We start from the raw sequence: 17006 nt of genomic DNA, 5'->3' as shown, positions 1-17006 counted from the left end.
TTGAAAAGCCGCAATTATCTTGGGCCCAACAGGCCTGGATGCTGAAATGCCTTTCTAATGGCCAACCAAGCACTTGCTACACCAGGAAAACTGATATATGACCCTTTTGTTGGAACTGGAAGCATTCTTGTTGCTGCAGCCCATTTTGGAGCAATAACCATGGTGTGCTTCTCTTTCTTCTTCTTTGGGTGACTTCTTTTGTTGTTATTTACACTGCTTTGCTCTTTGAAGACTGAAAATGTATGCATGCGTGCAGCAGAATACCTTTAACATGAATGATATAAACTTTTTAGGGTGCAGATATTGACATTAGGGTAGTACGTGATGGGCGTGGACCTGACTGTAATGTTTGGAGTAATTTTAAGCAGGTAAATTGCTAAATGCTATTACTATTATGATTTGGTATGTGTGGAACATCATGTTCATTTGATCAGTTTAATTCAGCAGCAACATACATATCTGAATATGCATCTTATAAACTTAAATGTGCATCTTGCAGTACGGATTGCCCATGCCAATAGCTCTATTAAGGGCTGACAATAACCTTCCTCCCTGGCGTCCAGGCTAAAAGAGGAACTTTCTGAAATAATTTCTTCTTATCTTAACTGTGATTAATTTTTTGTCCAGTCTGTATTGCTTTCTAATTTGGCTCTGATCTATATCATCTCTCAATTCTATCATAAAGATAATTGATATCATGTGATTGTTTGTGCCTTTTATCTCAAGTAAATTATCAATCTTGATATAACATTTGTAGTGGTTAATTTTTTTTCTTCTATTGTAGTAGTCCTCTGATATTCTTTAATTTTTCTATCATTACATTATGTGAGGGTTTGATTGGTTTCACTGTAAATTTTGTTTATAACCCCTTTGAGCAGTAGACTTGATGCTAGATGTGTTTCCTGCAAGGACTGGCCTATATTTTCTAGACTTGGGTCTTTGTGATCTTACTTGTAAGCTTTGGCTTTTCTGTCAAGTGTTTAAATTAAGATTTGAAAGTAAATAAATTAAAATGCTTTTTTCACTCGATAATTTGAAATATGTCCCGAAAAAAAGATTTGACAAACTACCTTAGAACCCTCCCTTTCATTTGTATTATAATTGTATTGGTTGTTTTATGTATATGACCACATCTTGACTACATGGACTTGCTGATTTTCCTCGAATAAATAACTGCAAATCCAAAATCTTGCTATTGGAAAATAAATGTGTCTTATTTCATCACGTCGCAAACTTGCTAAAGACCCTATGGCCTCTGGCATTTGTACGCGTAACATTTTTTCCATTGGGAAGTTTAGTCCAGAGGCTGAAGCATATTGAGGTTATCTGGAAGAATGACATACCAAGAGATGGGGGGATGTTTAAGAAAACATTGCAACTTTGAATATATGTTTTCTTTCAAAAGGGGGAAGGATTAGTCTGATCAGGTGCAGATCCTGACTCATAAAGTTTGTCGTGACGTCACTGCATTCAATTCAAACTCTATGCTGTGTTGGAAATGTTGTATTGAAGAAGATGTATTGGTTAGAATTACTATTGCCCGGCAAAAAAGGTTAGATTCTAATGGGATTAGAATAGTGCCTAACAAGTTCCTCTATTGAATTAATGACTTAATAATTCCAGACTGGGTTGATAGAGAGGAAACAATATTATAGATGGCTAGGAGCAATATCGGAACATGAAGCATTTGTGAATTAAGCATAAGCGTAAAGTTGGCTAACAAAATATGGACAAGCACTGGATCCAGGAAGGAACGGGGATCATTAATCCTAACTTTGTTGACAATATCCGGCTTCAATGAAAAGTTACATGCTTTTGATAGGTCGCTTTTTGAAATATATCAGAGTGAAAAAGAAAAAAAAAAATTTCCCACCAACTTTCAATCTCAGTTGCCCCAGTCTGGGAACTGAGATTTGTTGCAGGAAATGGCCAAGTCTGAGAATTCAGATTGGAAGCAGTTTAGTGGGGGTAAAAGAGAATGCATGAGTACATGACATATTTATCCAGTGTGTTGTGGAGCTTAATTTGTAAAACATGGTTTAAAGACTCTGCAAACTTGTGCCATTGTTTTTTTTTTTTTTTTGAAAATTATCATTTGCCTAATTCATCTTCGTAACTTCTTCTTTGTTGTTTTAGACATACTGTTTTGTCAATTCATACATAACTTTAATGTCTATTATAATAGGTATTTGATGCCATAATATGTGACCCTCCTTATGGAGTTCGAGCAGGGGGTCGCAAATCCGGTGGCCGGAAACTGCTCAAGGGGGCAGTGGAACCTTATGTTGTTCCTGATGACAAGAGGACAGACCCCATACCGTCTACAGCACCCTATAGTTTAGCTGAGTGCGTGCACGATTTGCTTGACCTTGCCGCCCGGATGCTTGTTCCTGGGGGCAGCTTGTGTTCTTCTATCCTGTATTAAGAGAGGATGATTCTGCAGAAACCCATTTTCCTGAGCATCCATGTTTCAGACTGATTTCTTCTTCCGAGCAGATTCTTAGTCACGATACAGCAGAGTTCTGTTGACCATGGTGAAGACAGGCTCCTACACAGAGAAATTGCTGAGGCAGCCAGGATCAAACATGTTGAGTTTAGGGAAAACCATCTAAAGTGGTTAGAAGACGGTAACCTTCACTCTGCAGTTTTCAGTCCAGCTGATGCTCAGTTTACAGCCACGGGTGATTCCAAATGCAGTAAAGATCCAAAACCTAAATACAGAGGAAAATATGTTTAGCTTTGATACTGTAGTGTTCAGTGTCCAAGAAGCAGGGTAGATTGAAGCCAGTATGCCCACATTCTCAGTTTTGTTTCTTTTATTATGACATTCTGCCTCACTTCATAGCTACTCCCTTGGCACCATAATATAAGACATCTTTTAAAAGTCTTACTTGATCTAAAATATAGTACATTGGATAACTTTTATTTTATTTTTTCAACTATACTCATACTTTATTTATTATTCTTTTTGAAAAAAATCATGTATTGAAAATTTAAATTACTATTATCAATGCTCTTATATAAGATATTTAATGAGGAGATAAATAAAAGATATGGACATTTTTATAAATTTAAGATTTCAATTAATATTATTTGTAAATCATGAATTAGTTATTATAATTATATTATGGTTCGAAGAAGTACCTCTTTGGTGCTTACTCTTGTAATGCTTCATTTTGAAGCCATATTGCAACTATAGCTTCTATTTGATGGGGGAAAGAATTACTTAAAAGGTATACCTTCAGTCATGAATACTTTTTCCAATTCTAAATTTAAGGTTCATTTGATGGCTTTGATTTGGTTGTGAATATAAGGTCTCATTCCCTCTATTAAATTTTTATTTTCTATGATATTTTATTCATTGAGGCGTTTCTATCCCTACACTTTAAATTTAATCATTAAATGGTAGGGATATTTTTGAACAAGTGTCGCAAGTTTTTTACATATTTTTTGACCAAACAATTTTTTTACATATTAATTACAACTAATCCATTTACTTCGTCCGATTCAAACTATAAAACACTTGCAATTGTATTTTACATATTGATAAAAAGTAGTGATTTCCTTACTTCCATGAAAAATATATATTATCCTTTTTGCCTTTATTTTCTTTACTATGAACAGTGAGAAAAAAGTGTTTATTCAGATTAATTTTTTCTTGCTCACATTAATCAATACAAGATTAACTTTGGAGGCCACTGTTTTTTTTTTAAAACAAAAAACTTGGATGTCATCAAAAGAGGTGAGTTTTTATGTAATTTAGAAGTATCTAAAAGGGATAATTTCAATAAGACCCTTGAATCATATTTATTTAAATTTAGAACTCTTAAAATTTTGAAATTTCACTGTAGTTTGAGAATATTGATTTGATATTAAATTTTTTTAAAAAAAATATAAAATTGCTCCTCATTTAAGTCAATATCAAAATTGCTCTGCTTCATTTGTTGGTTAAGTATAATTATGTTTGAAATTAAAAAAATAAGATTAAATTAGCCTGATATTAATGAAATAAATTTGTTTTGTAAAAATAAATATTAACTTTGTGAGGGACAATTTGAAAAAAATGTGATAAACACTTCTTGAAATTTTTAATTTTGGTTATAAATAAAAATAAGGGGGAGGGAGTATGAATCAAGTGAATACGAAGGCTAACCATAATTTCCTCTTTTACATTTTTCATTTTCTTACACACATCATGTCATTGCTTATATTTCCCCTTGGTTTTACGTGGCCATTCAATTTCATTGGTCTTCCTCATACCTTCCAAAATGACACAATTATAACCAATTAGTCTTTAATTTATCCATTATAAGATTTTAAATCTTTATTTAGAAATTCAGGATATTATTGAGACTCTATAGCACAAATTGCATAACTAAAAATGGTTAGTTTTCACCTTGAAATACAACCATTTAATATTAGATATTTAGTTTTATAATTATGTTAAATTACTAATCTTACTTTCAAAATTCTTTTTTTGGTTCTCTGCGTACCCTCAAATCAAGGGTAGCACAGTGTTGTTCCTCACTCATGTATTAAAAATGCAGCAATGCTGCACGTTGGTTAAATATCCTTAATTTGATAGTTAGTTGATTAAAAAAATACACAGAATGACTAAAAAAATTACAAAACATAACCAAGAAAATTATTGAAGAGGACCTTATGAAAAAATTAATATTAAAGTATCCTAAATTACAAATAAATTCTAATAGACTAATGTTATTTCTTATACTCATAAAAAGATAAAAATATCACTTTAACTAACCACTTTGATCAACTATTGGGTAATTATTAGATCACCAATGCTAAAAATATCAGGAAGTAATTAAAAATATTATATTTTGTTTTAATAAAATCTTATTAAATATTGAAAATTTTAATATTTACTAATTTAATTATTATTTATAAATATTCCTCCTAAATTTGTAAATACTTGTTATAGTCTTTTTAGTGTTTTAAATGTACATATTAAATAAAAAATTATACATATATTGTACATGACTTGCCATCATGGCATATATTTCAATAAAAAATTGCACATTAACTATCAACATTGAATATGTCTAGGGTTTTGTCATTTTGGATTTTCTCCGGTCTTCAAAGCTGTGCATTTAGGTAAGTAAAAGGAAAGTTTGAAGAGTTATCCAAACCTGAATTTATTTTTTCAAGACTTATTAAAATCCAGTTTTTAAAGCCCGATTACCTAAAAAAATTTAAAATTTTAAATCCGAACCTTTCTAAAACAAGCTTAAATGAACGGTCCTCTAAGCCTAACCTTTAATTTTTAACAATATTGATACCATATAGTTGTATGAGTGAGATATGGGGCAAAAGGTTGAATAGTTGATATAGATAGACCTTTATAGGAAACTATATGCTATATGCATACACATAGATGTGCTTTTAAAATCGGATATATATGGAGAGACCCAAAAACACTGGCATGGTGACGAGTGACCTAATTAACAGTAACAATGACAATAATGCATTGCATCCCTAATTTTGCATTCTCCTCCTCTGCAGCTTGCAGCTTGGCATTTTGGGTTGCATTCTTCGTTTTTGCAGTTAGGAGATCGATTATCCTTGCAACATTTTATTCCCTCCTCTGCTTCTTGACCTGAAATATAATTTGTATAATAAGTCAACAATATATATGGCTTATAATTTCTTAATAATTAATTTGTAATTACAAAGGAAAAAAAAAAGAAAAACAGACCTGATGATAACATGATCATCAGAAAAAGCACAAGACAGAAGATTTTTGCAGAAGCCATTTGGAAAATTACTGGAGAATTGGTGTGTCAATGATGTTGCAAAAGAATTATGGGTGGGTTACTTATTTATACTAGTTTAGCACAACACCATTAATTCATTAGCTTATTAGCTTTTTCTAGAAATGTCACCGATTCATTTTTCAGTTAAGTTCATGGATTTCTTACCAATGTTAACAGTATTTAAAATAGTAATTAGCAAATGATTAGAAATCAAGTCACTGTTTTTAGTTATCCTCTTAACTTCTTCCTCTCATTATTTTGTGGGAAAAAAGAAACTAGGATATACAGGTCCTGTTTTGTCCTCTCCATTTTGGTTGTCGCCAAAATTATAACTTTTCCTATTAATAAAAACAGCTCATATTTATATTTTTCTTTTCTTTTTTACTAAAATCAAGTGTAGTACCTCTTATTATCAGTTTAAAAACAAGTCCTATTTTTCATTCCCTCCAATGTGAAAAATATTAAATAATAAAAAAAACCTAAAGTTGTTTTTGTTTTCTTATATTAAAAAAATAGAAATAATTTTTAAAATAATAGATATTTTGAAAACAACTAACTAAACAAGTTTTTGTTTTAAAAATTTAATAACAAAAAATAGTTGTAAAAATTAAAAATCAAATAGGCTCATAACATACACAATACAAAAGCAAGGCAGTTGTTCGGTATATTGAAAACATTTTTTTTTTTATAAAATGAAAATATGAAAGAGAATGGAATCGGTAAATAAGAAAGGAAATGGAATTAGGCTTTAAAATTAAAGTACATTTGGCGTGTCAAAGAAAAAATCAATGGTGTTATTATAGGATAATTTTTGTTTGGCAAATGTGCATTGTGATGATGGAACTGGAATGAAGGACTTAAGATTACAAAAGACATGAATGCCCCTCTAGTCATCTTCACACTTTTAGAACATATCTTGCTGGCAACATGGAACAATAGTTCATAATGTAAGTTTCCTCAAATCAAACAAATATAATAAAAACAGATCAGCAACATGCATAACCTTAAGTCCTGAATCAATAATAGCCTATTTTAGGGCATGTTCAAAAGATTAGAATGGAATGGAACCGAATGTTTCACCCAAAAAAAAAAAAAGAGCGTGACGGAACGGTCACAAGTGGAATGAAAATGGAACTAAGAATATGGGTTAGCCTGAATAATTTATTATATGGATTGGTTTGAATTGCAAAAAAAAAAAATGTTATTACCTAAATAAGAATGAGTTTTGATGGTCATGTTACTGGCAATGGTAAATGAACAAATAATGTTAAAAATCAAAACAAGTGAAAAATTTCTTGTGCCTTAAAATTTGGCAAATAAGTCCTATAAATATAAGTTGACACTAAAAAATATTTTTAATTATGTTATAATGTGAATTTAAAGTTGTATGGAATACTAACATGTATTATATAGGTATATATATTTTTTATTTTTTTGAAAAAGGAATAAAAGTTAAATAGGTTGTTTAATTAGCCTCTTTTTTTTGGTTTCTCAATGTATCTCTACAACTAGCGGTCATAAGACTAATTTTTTGAGGAGTCCCACTACCATTTAAGGAGTTGTCATCTTTTAAGAGATGCTCTCCATACACACAATCATGGGTCAAATTCTTGAATGATGCTAAAGGGGTTCAAGTTCCTATCATCTATGTCACACTCAGTTGGTTAGTTAATCCTTTTAATTGATGCTATTAGAAAATGCAAATTAGCGAGGAATTATCTATTCCTCTCTAAAATGTCAAAGTAGCGAGGGATGTTAATTTTATAACTTGACTTAAATTAGGGAGGAAAAATAATGAGGAATTATCAATCTTTATAAAATAAGCTAATTAGTAAGGAAAATAATGAAACATTTTTATACATATTTAAAATGAAAAAACTAGTGAGGGATTTAGTGAAAGATTCTATCTCTAACTAATTACTACAAAAAAAATTTTGAAGACTTTTAATTATATACATAATTATTTTCATTTCAAAAATAAAAAATATAGTTAAAAATTAACTAAAATATTCATTAAAAATCATTTAATATTTGATTCATTTTAAGTTCATTTTCCTCACAAAAATAATATTTTATTAAAAATATAATATAAAGAATCATATAAATGTAAATATAAATTATTTTATCATACTAACAATTGAAAATAAAATATAATATACATGTGAATTTTTCAAAATATATTATTTGATAAATGCATATAGTTAAATAACATATATTTAATTTTTTATATAATAATCATATGTACATTTCAGTTTAACTAATAAAGATGAAGGGCATAAGGCTTGGAAAGTACAGAGGTTAAATATATACATGTTTAGTAAGGGCATGTATTCCGTCATTAAAATTGGTAAGCTTATTTTTTGCTATAAAATTAACAAGAGATGAAATCACTCACTAATTCCCATTTAATAAGGGTCCGTCTTCGGCGCTCGATGAGTTGCTCATCAATCAAAACAAATTTGGGTCCAGACTTTTTTAAATTTAAATTTAAATTTATTAAAATAAAAATTTATAATTTTTTTATAAATATGCTCATCATCAATTTGGATAGTATTGATCTAATTTGGGTGAAGTAATTTAATATTATAATTTTTTAAAATTAATTATTTATATATACTCTGGATAGTCCATATTCAATATTAAATTTTTATTTGTAAGGTCCAGATTTAAGTTTTTTATTTTTTATTTTAATAAATATAATATTAAAAAATAAAATATATAATATTTTAACTATAACTTTTTTAAAAACATTTTTTAAAAATTACAAGTTAAAAATTTTAAATATGAACTGTACAGAATAAATTTGGATATTCAATACGTAAAAAAACATAAAATTATATTATTAAATTGGACCTCCCAGATTAAATATAGACTAGATCAGTCATAAAAAATTTATTAAAACTTTTTAGTAATTTTTATAAATTTTTATTTTAAAAATATAAAATAAAAAATATTAAATTAATTTCTTAAATCTGGACCATCCATATTAAAAATTTAGATGGTCCAGATTGCATCATCCTGATGAGCACCCAAGAACGATCCTTCTTTTTTTGGTTACGGTTTAAGTCTCAAATTAGACAACATGAAATATTTAATTTGTGTCATGTTAATGAAGATTGAATGTAATTCAAAACCAAAAAAGTGTAGGATAATAAGGCAAAGAAGGGAAGAAAAGAACCCTGATGATAATATGATTATGATAAAGAACACAAGATGGAAAGTTTTTGCAGAAGCCATTCTGAAAATTAAAATTACTCAAGATTGGTATATTAATAATGGAAGAATATTATAAATAAATATTATACCAAACAATAGAGTCATGTCAGAGTCTTATTGAATTTGAACGTAATGAAATTTACTTAATTACCCACACGAATCAAACTACTAGAGTCCTATTTAAGGTATACTGAAGAAAGAAAGAGGAAGAGAAAGAAAGAGAGGAAGGAGAAGAAAGGTGTTTGCTTTGAGGTAAGTTCTTTCTGCCACCCACTTCTATTTATAAGGCTGCTGCCAAAAAGAAAAACCCATTCATGATAATTTGTCATGTAATAGAGAGACTAATTTGATTAGAATAATCACAATAAATGTGGGAAATGACTTCCTTTTTGGAACCAATCAGGAATTAATTCCTAATTTTTGGTCAACCATAATCAATTCGGAATATGTTAGATCTTCACTGATTGCTCCAACATAATGACCAAATTCCCATCAAAGATGTCTTGGTAAATTCCAGCAAATGATGTCGAAAAAGAATTATGGGTGGGCTATTTATACTGTGCTTGGAATTTCTAATTGTTCAGTTTTGCTCAACAACAACATTTCTTAGCAAATTAACTTGTTTTAGAATGCAATTGATCCATCAGTTAGATTTTAGTTAATTTCAAGGATTTCTTATCAACATTAAAAGGATTTAAAATAGGATTTAGCAACTGATTTGTAATCAAAATAATTATTTTTCGTAGCCAGTTTTATTGGATTCAAAAGTTCTGGATGGGGCCAAATTGGTATTTGTTAGATCTTGGGCACATTCATGTTATCCATTTGGATCTGACTTATGAGCCAAGTGGTGATACTTTACCGAGTGTAACATCCTGATTTTTATATAATAAAGAAATTATGAAATTTAGATTTTGAGAAAAAAATGATAATAATAGAAATTTATATTATTTGAGGTTATTTAGAAATGATATTATGGTTAGGTATTTAATTATAAATTTAAAAATTTAAATTTAAAATCACATAAGCAATATTTAGTTAAGATATAATACATAAATAATTTTTTATTGTGTGTAAAAAAAAAGAGAGAAGGTAGAAGGAACAAAAAAAAGGAGTGAAAGGTTGTTGTTTCTAAGTCCCACATTGGTTAGATGAGGGAAGAGAAGAGGTGCCTTTATGTATAAAAAGGAGGGGGTGTGTGCAATAGGAAGCATGAGAGGCTAAGATGCAATTTAGAGGAAATTGTAACTTTTGGCCCAAAGGTTTGAATAATTAAATTCGAACCTATAATTTTTTTAATATAATTTTGGGACCACAATCCCATTTTTATATTATTTTTCTCTCTTCCTCTCACGTTGCTCGGCGTTTTTCTCGCGAGGGGAGATTATTTTCTTTTTCTTCAGTTATGTTCTAACTTTCCTATTTAGATTAGCATTTAAAAATTTATTTAATTATAAAATTAATTTTATAGTTATTTTCTAAATAATATTAGCTTTCTAGTGATATGATTATTTTATAGGATAGAGTAAATATTCTGATTAGGATTTTTTTTCTATAGGATAGTTAATCTGATGATATGATGGATTAAAAATATAGGTTAAAACTCTTAGGGATATAATAAGTATTATAGAATACTTTCTTGAGGTTGAAACTCATGTTTAAGAATTTTTGAGTTAAAATCTAGATCTATATGGTTGAATTTATGTGGAATCTGAGATGTAGGGATGAACTTCTGATTATTAAATATTTATTTAAGTATGAATAGGTATTTTTGAGGTTATAGAAAGGTGATTTGAGGCTTCAGGATAATTTTAAAATTTTTAATTTATTTTTGGATGAATTTTTAGAATATAGAAGGATGAAATTGTGATACTAGAAGTGATTTGAGGATAAAAAAAATAGTTTATTAGGGTACGAGAATTTAAAAAAAAAGAATTTGGAAAGTTAATGAGGCATAAATCTTAAATTAGTGTTAATATGGATTATAGATCTAAGACTTTCTAACTCTTTAAATTAGAGTTATTTATTTTAATGTAAAATTAATATATAGTATTATGAAATAACTATGTAGATTGTGTTGACAAAGATAGTGGTGAAAGAGGAGTTGTGAAGGGGAACTTGTTATTCAAGACACAAGATAACCATTATTAATGTGTTGTGATGGGTGTGTTTGTGAATGGTTATGTGTTGTTTTTGTTGTTTGAAAAAATTATGAATTATTAAAAATAAATACTGTTATATACTTCCGTGAAATCATTGCCAAGTGGGTTAAAAATTTATTTTTTATTTATCATGATGAGATATTATTGTTCGGATATATTTCTGTTTGGATATTTGAATGATGCATGACTTGTCAGGGTATTTTAATGTATGGTGTTGATGGAAATTTCTGTTTGGTTAATTATTACCACGTGGTAAGCCCTCATTGGACCTAATGAGTGGCGTATCGCTTGGTCCAACTCACCTTTAGCCGGGTGATTTGGCGTCCGAGCATGGCGAAAGGAGGATATAAGGTGCAGTCATGCAAATTAAATACTTGTTCGGTTTGTTTGAAAATATTGTTCGGTTAAATATTTTGTGTGCCCACTTAGCAATCGCATGATTAGTTACATCCGCATGCATCATTACATATTAATTTTTGGTTACTGGGACTTTTAAGTCTCATTCCCCGTGGTTAATATTTTTACAGGAGCGAGTCCGGCCGAGAAAGCATCAGAGGTGTAACTATGGTGTATGAGACACCATTTTTTACGTTGCCTCTTATTTTGGATTATACAATGTATCTTGTGCCAACTTAGGACATATCTTCTTTGTGGAGCATGTAAAATCTAATCCTTTTTATTAAAAGTATTTATATGACCATGAGGATTATGTCTGTCCCTCATGATTTTAATTGCCTTTTTGAGATATTTTAAGACCTGTGGTATATTGTCTTGGATGTATCATGGTAAGAAAATTTTCTACCATGATAAGGGTTCAATGAAAAAAAAAAGAAAGTAAAAAAAAAGGACTTGTTGAATTAATAATTTGCAAAAAAATCGGTCTGTAAATTTGAGGGTGTTACACCGAGCACTTTGACCCAAGATATTGATACTTTAGCTTGGTGCAACTCTATGTGTTTGCTAGATGATTTTCTTTTATCTTATTTCCTTATAACTATTGTAGTCATTTAATTTTCTTTTTTCTTTTATTTTAGTGTATATATCTGTCAACTTGACTTTATTTAAAAAAAATAACTACTTTTAGTTTTTCTATCTAATTTCTTTCTCTCATATTTGCAACAAAGGCCCTGACTTGAAACTGCCTCCATCTCTAATTATAAGAACCAATTTTCAAGGTTAATGTAATTAGAATTATTAAAAGACATTTTCACATATGTTCTAATGAATGTAATTATAAGAACCAATTTTTTTATTTCGACCAAAAAAAAGAATATAGTTAAAATCTCAAGACCGACTTCTTTTAAAAAAGAATTGAAAGTTTTTAAAGTTGTAACTATTATGACATATAATTGAGGGTAAACTTGGAAACAAAATAAATCTAGACCTCAAAAAAAAATCTCATGTTTTCTTGATATCTCGAAATAAGAAAATTAGGCTTCCATACATAGAGTGTATGTTGTACAGATTTTTTATGAGAGGAAAACATGTTTGGTGTGTAAAAAAATTATAAAATCCCAAGATAATTTTTATTCTCTCTGGTCCTTAATATAGGTTACTTTTAATTATCTCACTGAAACCAATTAAATCATTAGAATTGTCTAAAAATTAAATAACTTTTTTCAAAAATATTATATCCCTACTTAAAAGTATGATTAAAAACAGACAATTTCTCAGTATGGTCGTAAACGAGAGCGATTTTTTAAAATACTAATTAAGGCTCGACCTTTTATTCAGCAACTAATACATAGGATTACTGATTTGTTTTAAAAAAGGACTCATATAGGACGGGCAATATTTATCGTTGGCATGTGTGGTTTAATGATGAAATGTACTGCCTTCGTTTTAAAATAATTATCTTTTTTACACCTGTTAATTGCATTTCTTAATTTGTGTAATATTTTGAAACTGTTGAAGCAATACTTAAGAATGCAAAAGGTATTAATGCCTCTCTGATCATCTTCTTGACTCTAATCAACCAGATTTGGAGCAACACCAAGTTTTCCCAAATCAAACAAATCGTGAACCAAAATTCAAAAATAATAAAACAAGTCAGCAACATGGGAAAGGTCCTTCTAAAAATACTCTTGATGTAGGACATTAAATTGAGTCAAACAAAAATTATATCAATAAAAGTACAGGATAAATTAGAGGTACATGAAACAAAAAAAAAAAAAACTACAAGGACCTATAATAAAATACATTAAAACTATAAGGACCAAAAGTTGTGCTTGACTATTTTCCTTTTTAAAATTCCAATACTTTCACTTTATATCAATAAGCTTTTTTTAAAAAAATCAGTATATTAATATCGTAATTTATCAATACATACATACATATAAAGTAAGAATATATTGAAATTTAGTTGAAAAAATGCTGAACCAATATATTAATATTATAATTCATGTAATGAAGGTCTTATACGCCGGGTATTATTTTCTCTTCTAAGTTTCCAATTTTATTCTTTAGCAACTTCAGAGTGAGATAGTTCAATGTATTATTAATTCTTATTTTTAGGATAATTTTTTCCTTTTTCTTTAAAAAATATTGAAATTTTAGTCACCCCTTCCATTCCATTCCATTCCACATCCAAAACAAAACACACCCAAATTTAAATTTAGCTGGCAATATCATACACTGGATAGTTGTAAGGGCAAAAAATAGACCCTGATGCATATAATTGTATCTGTTATGTCACAACACATATAAATAATCAACAAAGTAAAAGTTGAAATATCCATATATATATATATATATATATATTCATTTACACACACACATATAGATGTGTTTATATATATATATATATATATATATATATCTAACAGTAACAATGACAATAATGCAATCCATTTCTAATTTTACATTCACCTCCTCTGCAGCTAGCTTGGCATCTTGTGTTGCATTCTGCATTTCTGCAATTAGGAGTGTGATAATCCGTGCAGCATTTTATTCCCTCAGCCACATCCATGTTGTGACCTGCAATATAAAATATATATCATGTGTCACTATTATTTACAAATCAGAGCAAATAAATAATTTATTTATTTGAATATGGAAAGGAGGGCCTTCTTAAATATTCTGATTTTATTCATTTCCTCTCTAACATAGCATCCTGAGTCATGCCAATACTATAAACAATATGGTTTAAGCCTCACGTTAAACAATATGAAATATTTGGTTTTACATTAATGAACATTGAATGTAATTAAGCAAAAGAAAGGGAAGAAAAGAAGACCTGATGATAATATGATAATGAGAAGGAACCCAAGATAGGCAGAAGCCATTCTGAAAAATTACTCAGAAATTGGTATATTGATTAATGATGTTTTGCAAAGAATTATGGGCGGGCTATTTATATCGTGCTTGGAAATTTTAATTATTCAGTTTAACTCAACAATATTTGTTAGCTTATTGTCTTGTTTTAGAATAATGCAATTGATCCATATGTTTGGTTTCAGTTAATTTTAAGGATTTATTATCAGCGTTAAAAGGATTTAAAATAGTATTTAGCAACTGATTTGAAATCAAAATAACTATCTTTAGTTGGTCTCTCTAACTTCTACCACTCATAATATTTGAAGAGAAAAGAAACTAGAAATAATGAAATATAATATACCCCTGAAAGCAGCAAAGTCATTTTTTTTAAAAAAAAAAGCATCAATTTTATTAAAATAAAATAACTACATAAAAACGACTTAAATTAGCCGAGATTAATTTGAGTTCAGAATATTTCATAAAAAAAAACCTCGAGACAACAATAAGAACAAATACATTATAAACTAACAAGTTAACAACTTTCAAATAAGTGGCAACTGAAATTTTTAAATGTACGAATGCAAGTGTTGCTTCCAACTTAAACTCACTTGTTTTGTTGATCGCCTTGGCTTTGGAAAAGCACTGTTTTATTAGCTAAGAAAGACCCTCACATGATACTTCATATGCATCGTTACCCATTCCTACAAGCTAAGACCTTCATGTATGATCTTCTCTCAACTCAAATTATAAGAGCCAATTTTGAGGGTTGGTGTTCCTAGTTATATAAGACCCTTTACAAAGTATGAGAAATAATTAAAAAAAATATTTTCACATATGTCCTGGTGACGAATGATTAAAATCCCCTGGCCCACCTCCTTTTTTATAAATATAAAATGGGGAAATTTAATTAATTAAAGAGTAAGAGTACAAGGCATGGCCGATTCCTAAATATTCATCAATTGGAAAATGACCAAAATTTTAAAGACTGAAATGAACGCATTGGTTAAAAGATATCCACACAGAGAAGTATTGTGCTCAATGAGATTGTGTGAATATAGTAGGATCATCAAGGCAGGAGGTTTTTCTTTCTTTTTTTTAAATAGCATTGGACGAACATGTTCCTATCCTTTGAAGTTTGGAGAAAACAGGGGTGGATGTTACCCAGTAAAAGAACAACCTTTATTAGAGAAACAAACAGTTTATGTTTTTGCATTTGTGATTGGAGGGAATAAATCCTTTGAAGGATAAAGATTGTTGGAATATGTGATATGTAGATGAAGCCGAAATAAGAAGACAAGATTGTTATTCAGTTTACCAATCTTGTTTTCATAGTGTGGCAATGATCAATCTCATGGACATGGGATCGCGTTGGTGTTGAGAATGGGAGTGACCACCCGAGATCAAGGATAGAGGGTAAATGAATGAGAATATCATTAGAATATCACTTCTTAAGTTAAAATTTCAAGACTCAATTTTATAGGTCTTTTCATTTTATTATACTTCCTTTATCTTAATTTATAAGGTATTTTTTTTTTACAAAATTACTTATGCCAATAAAATTTATTAAATATATTTTACCATCTTAATTTTTCTATAATCTTTCAAAAATACTTCTCATTAATAAAAGATTAAGGAGTACTCAAAACCAAGTTACCTTTGCAAAGCTATATAGTGGATGAAAATATGATTCAAAACTTCTATGCATCAGTGAAAACATTTAAAGTTGTGACAATTATGACATTTAATTGAGGGTTAAATTTCAAAAAAGAAAAACAATTCTAGACATGAACAAACATCACATGTTTTCTTGGCGTCGGTGAATAAGAAAATTGGATCTATATATATATGTGTATATATATATTTATATAAACAAAGGGAACAGAGCAAAAACTAAGCTAATGAAACAGAAACAACACGAAAGTGAGTGCCACCCTCAATATCTCGATGAATCCATTGTAAAAAATTTGCTCTTATATAGAGGGGATATGTGTTGTGAAAATTTCTTATTAAGTGAAAACAAAGGAATGTGAATAAGAAAGGAAATGAAATTAGGCTTTAAAGTATGTTTAATGTATAAAATCAAATTATGGAATCCCAAATTAATTTTTATTTGGTAAGTACATTTTAGGCTAAAATACATTAAATTCTTGTGAACTTTGAGACAATTGCATATGACCTTTTTTATCATTTAAAGTTTAGCAATTATCATTTTAGCAATTTTAAAATTTTAAAAATTTCAAACTAAAAAAATAATATTCTAATACTTTACAAATACATGCCAAAGAAATATCAATGAGTATTGGTATCAGATACAATACGGATATGACTATATAAGAAATTTAAAGTATTGGTGCTTTACAGCTTTAAAAAAGTTTAGAAAAAAAATTACCCTACTTAACAATTCAACACTCCTTGAAAATAAGTGTAGGATAATATTAAACCTTAACCCATAATATTAATATTAAGATAATCTACATTATCGAAACTTTTTTTAAAAAAAATATCTTATATTTTGGGATGTCAAATCACCTCAAAATAATATCTTATAAAATGGGATGGATAAAGTATATTAGTTATTAAGTTCAGTTTTATTCAATAA

General features: G+C 28.9%; 1 pseudogene; it reads left to right on the top strand.

Moving 5' to 3' along the window:
* Positions 1 to 54: 54 nt before the first annotated feature.
* Positions 55 to 2909, top strand: LOC129297102 (uncharacterized; annotated as a pseudogene).
* Positions 2910 to 17006: the final 14097 nt, after the last annotated feature.

The sequence above is a fragment of the Prosopis cineraria genome, unplaced genomic scaffold, assembly GCF_029017545.1.
Source record: "Prosopis cineraria cultivar Desert tree isolate PC_DT_omini unplaced genomic scaffold, ASM2901754v1 PC437, whole genome shotgun sequence".
Taxonomy (NCBI): domain Eukaryota; kingdom Viridiplantae; phylum Streptophyta; class Magnoliopsida; order Fabales; family Fabaceae; genus Prosopis; species Prosopis cineraria.
Note: the sequence above shows the minus strand (reverse complement) of the source record. Positions and strands in the feature narration are given on the sequence as shown.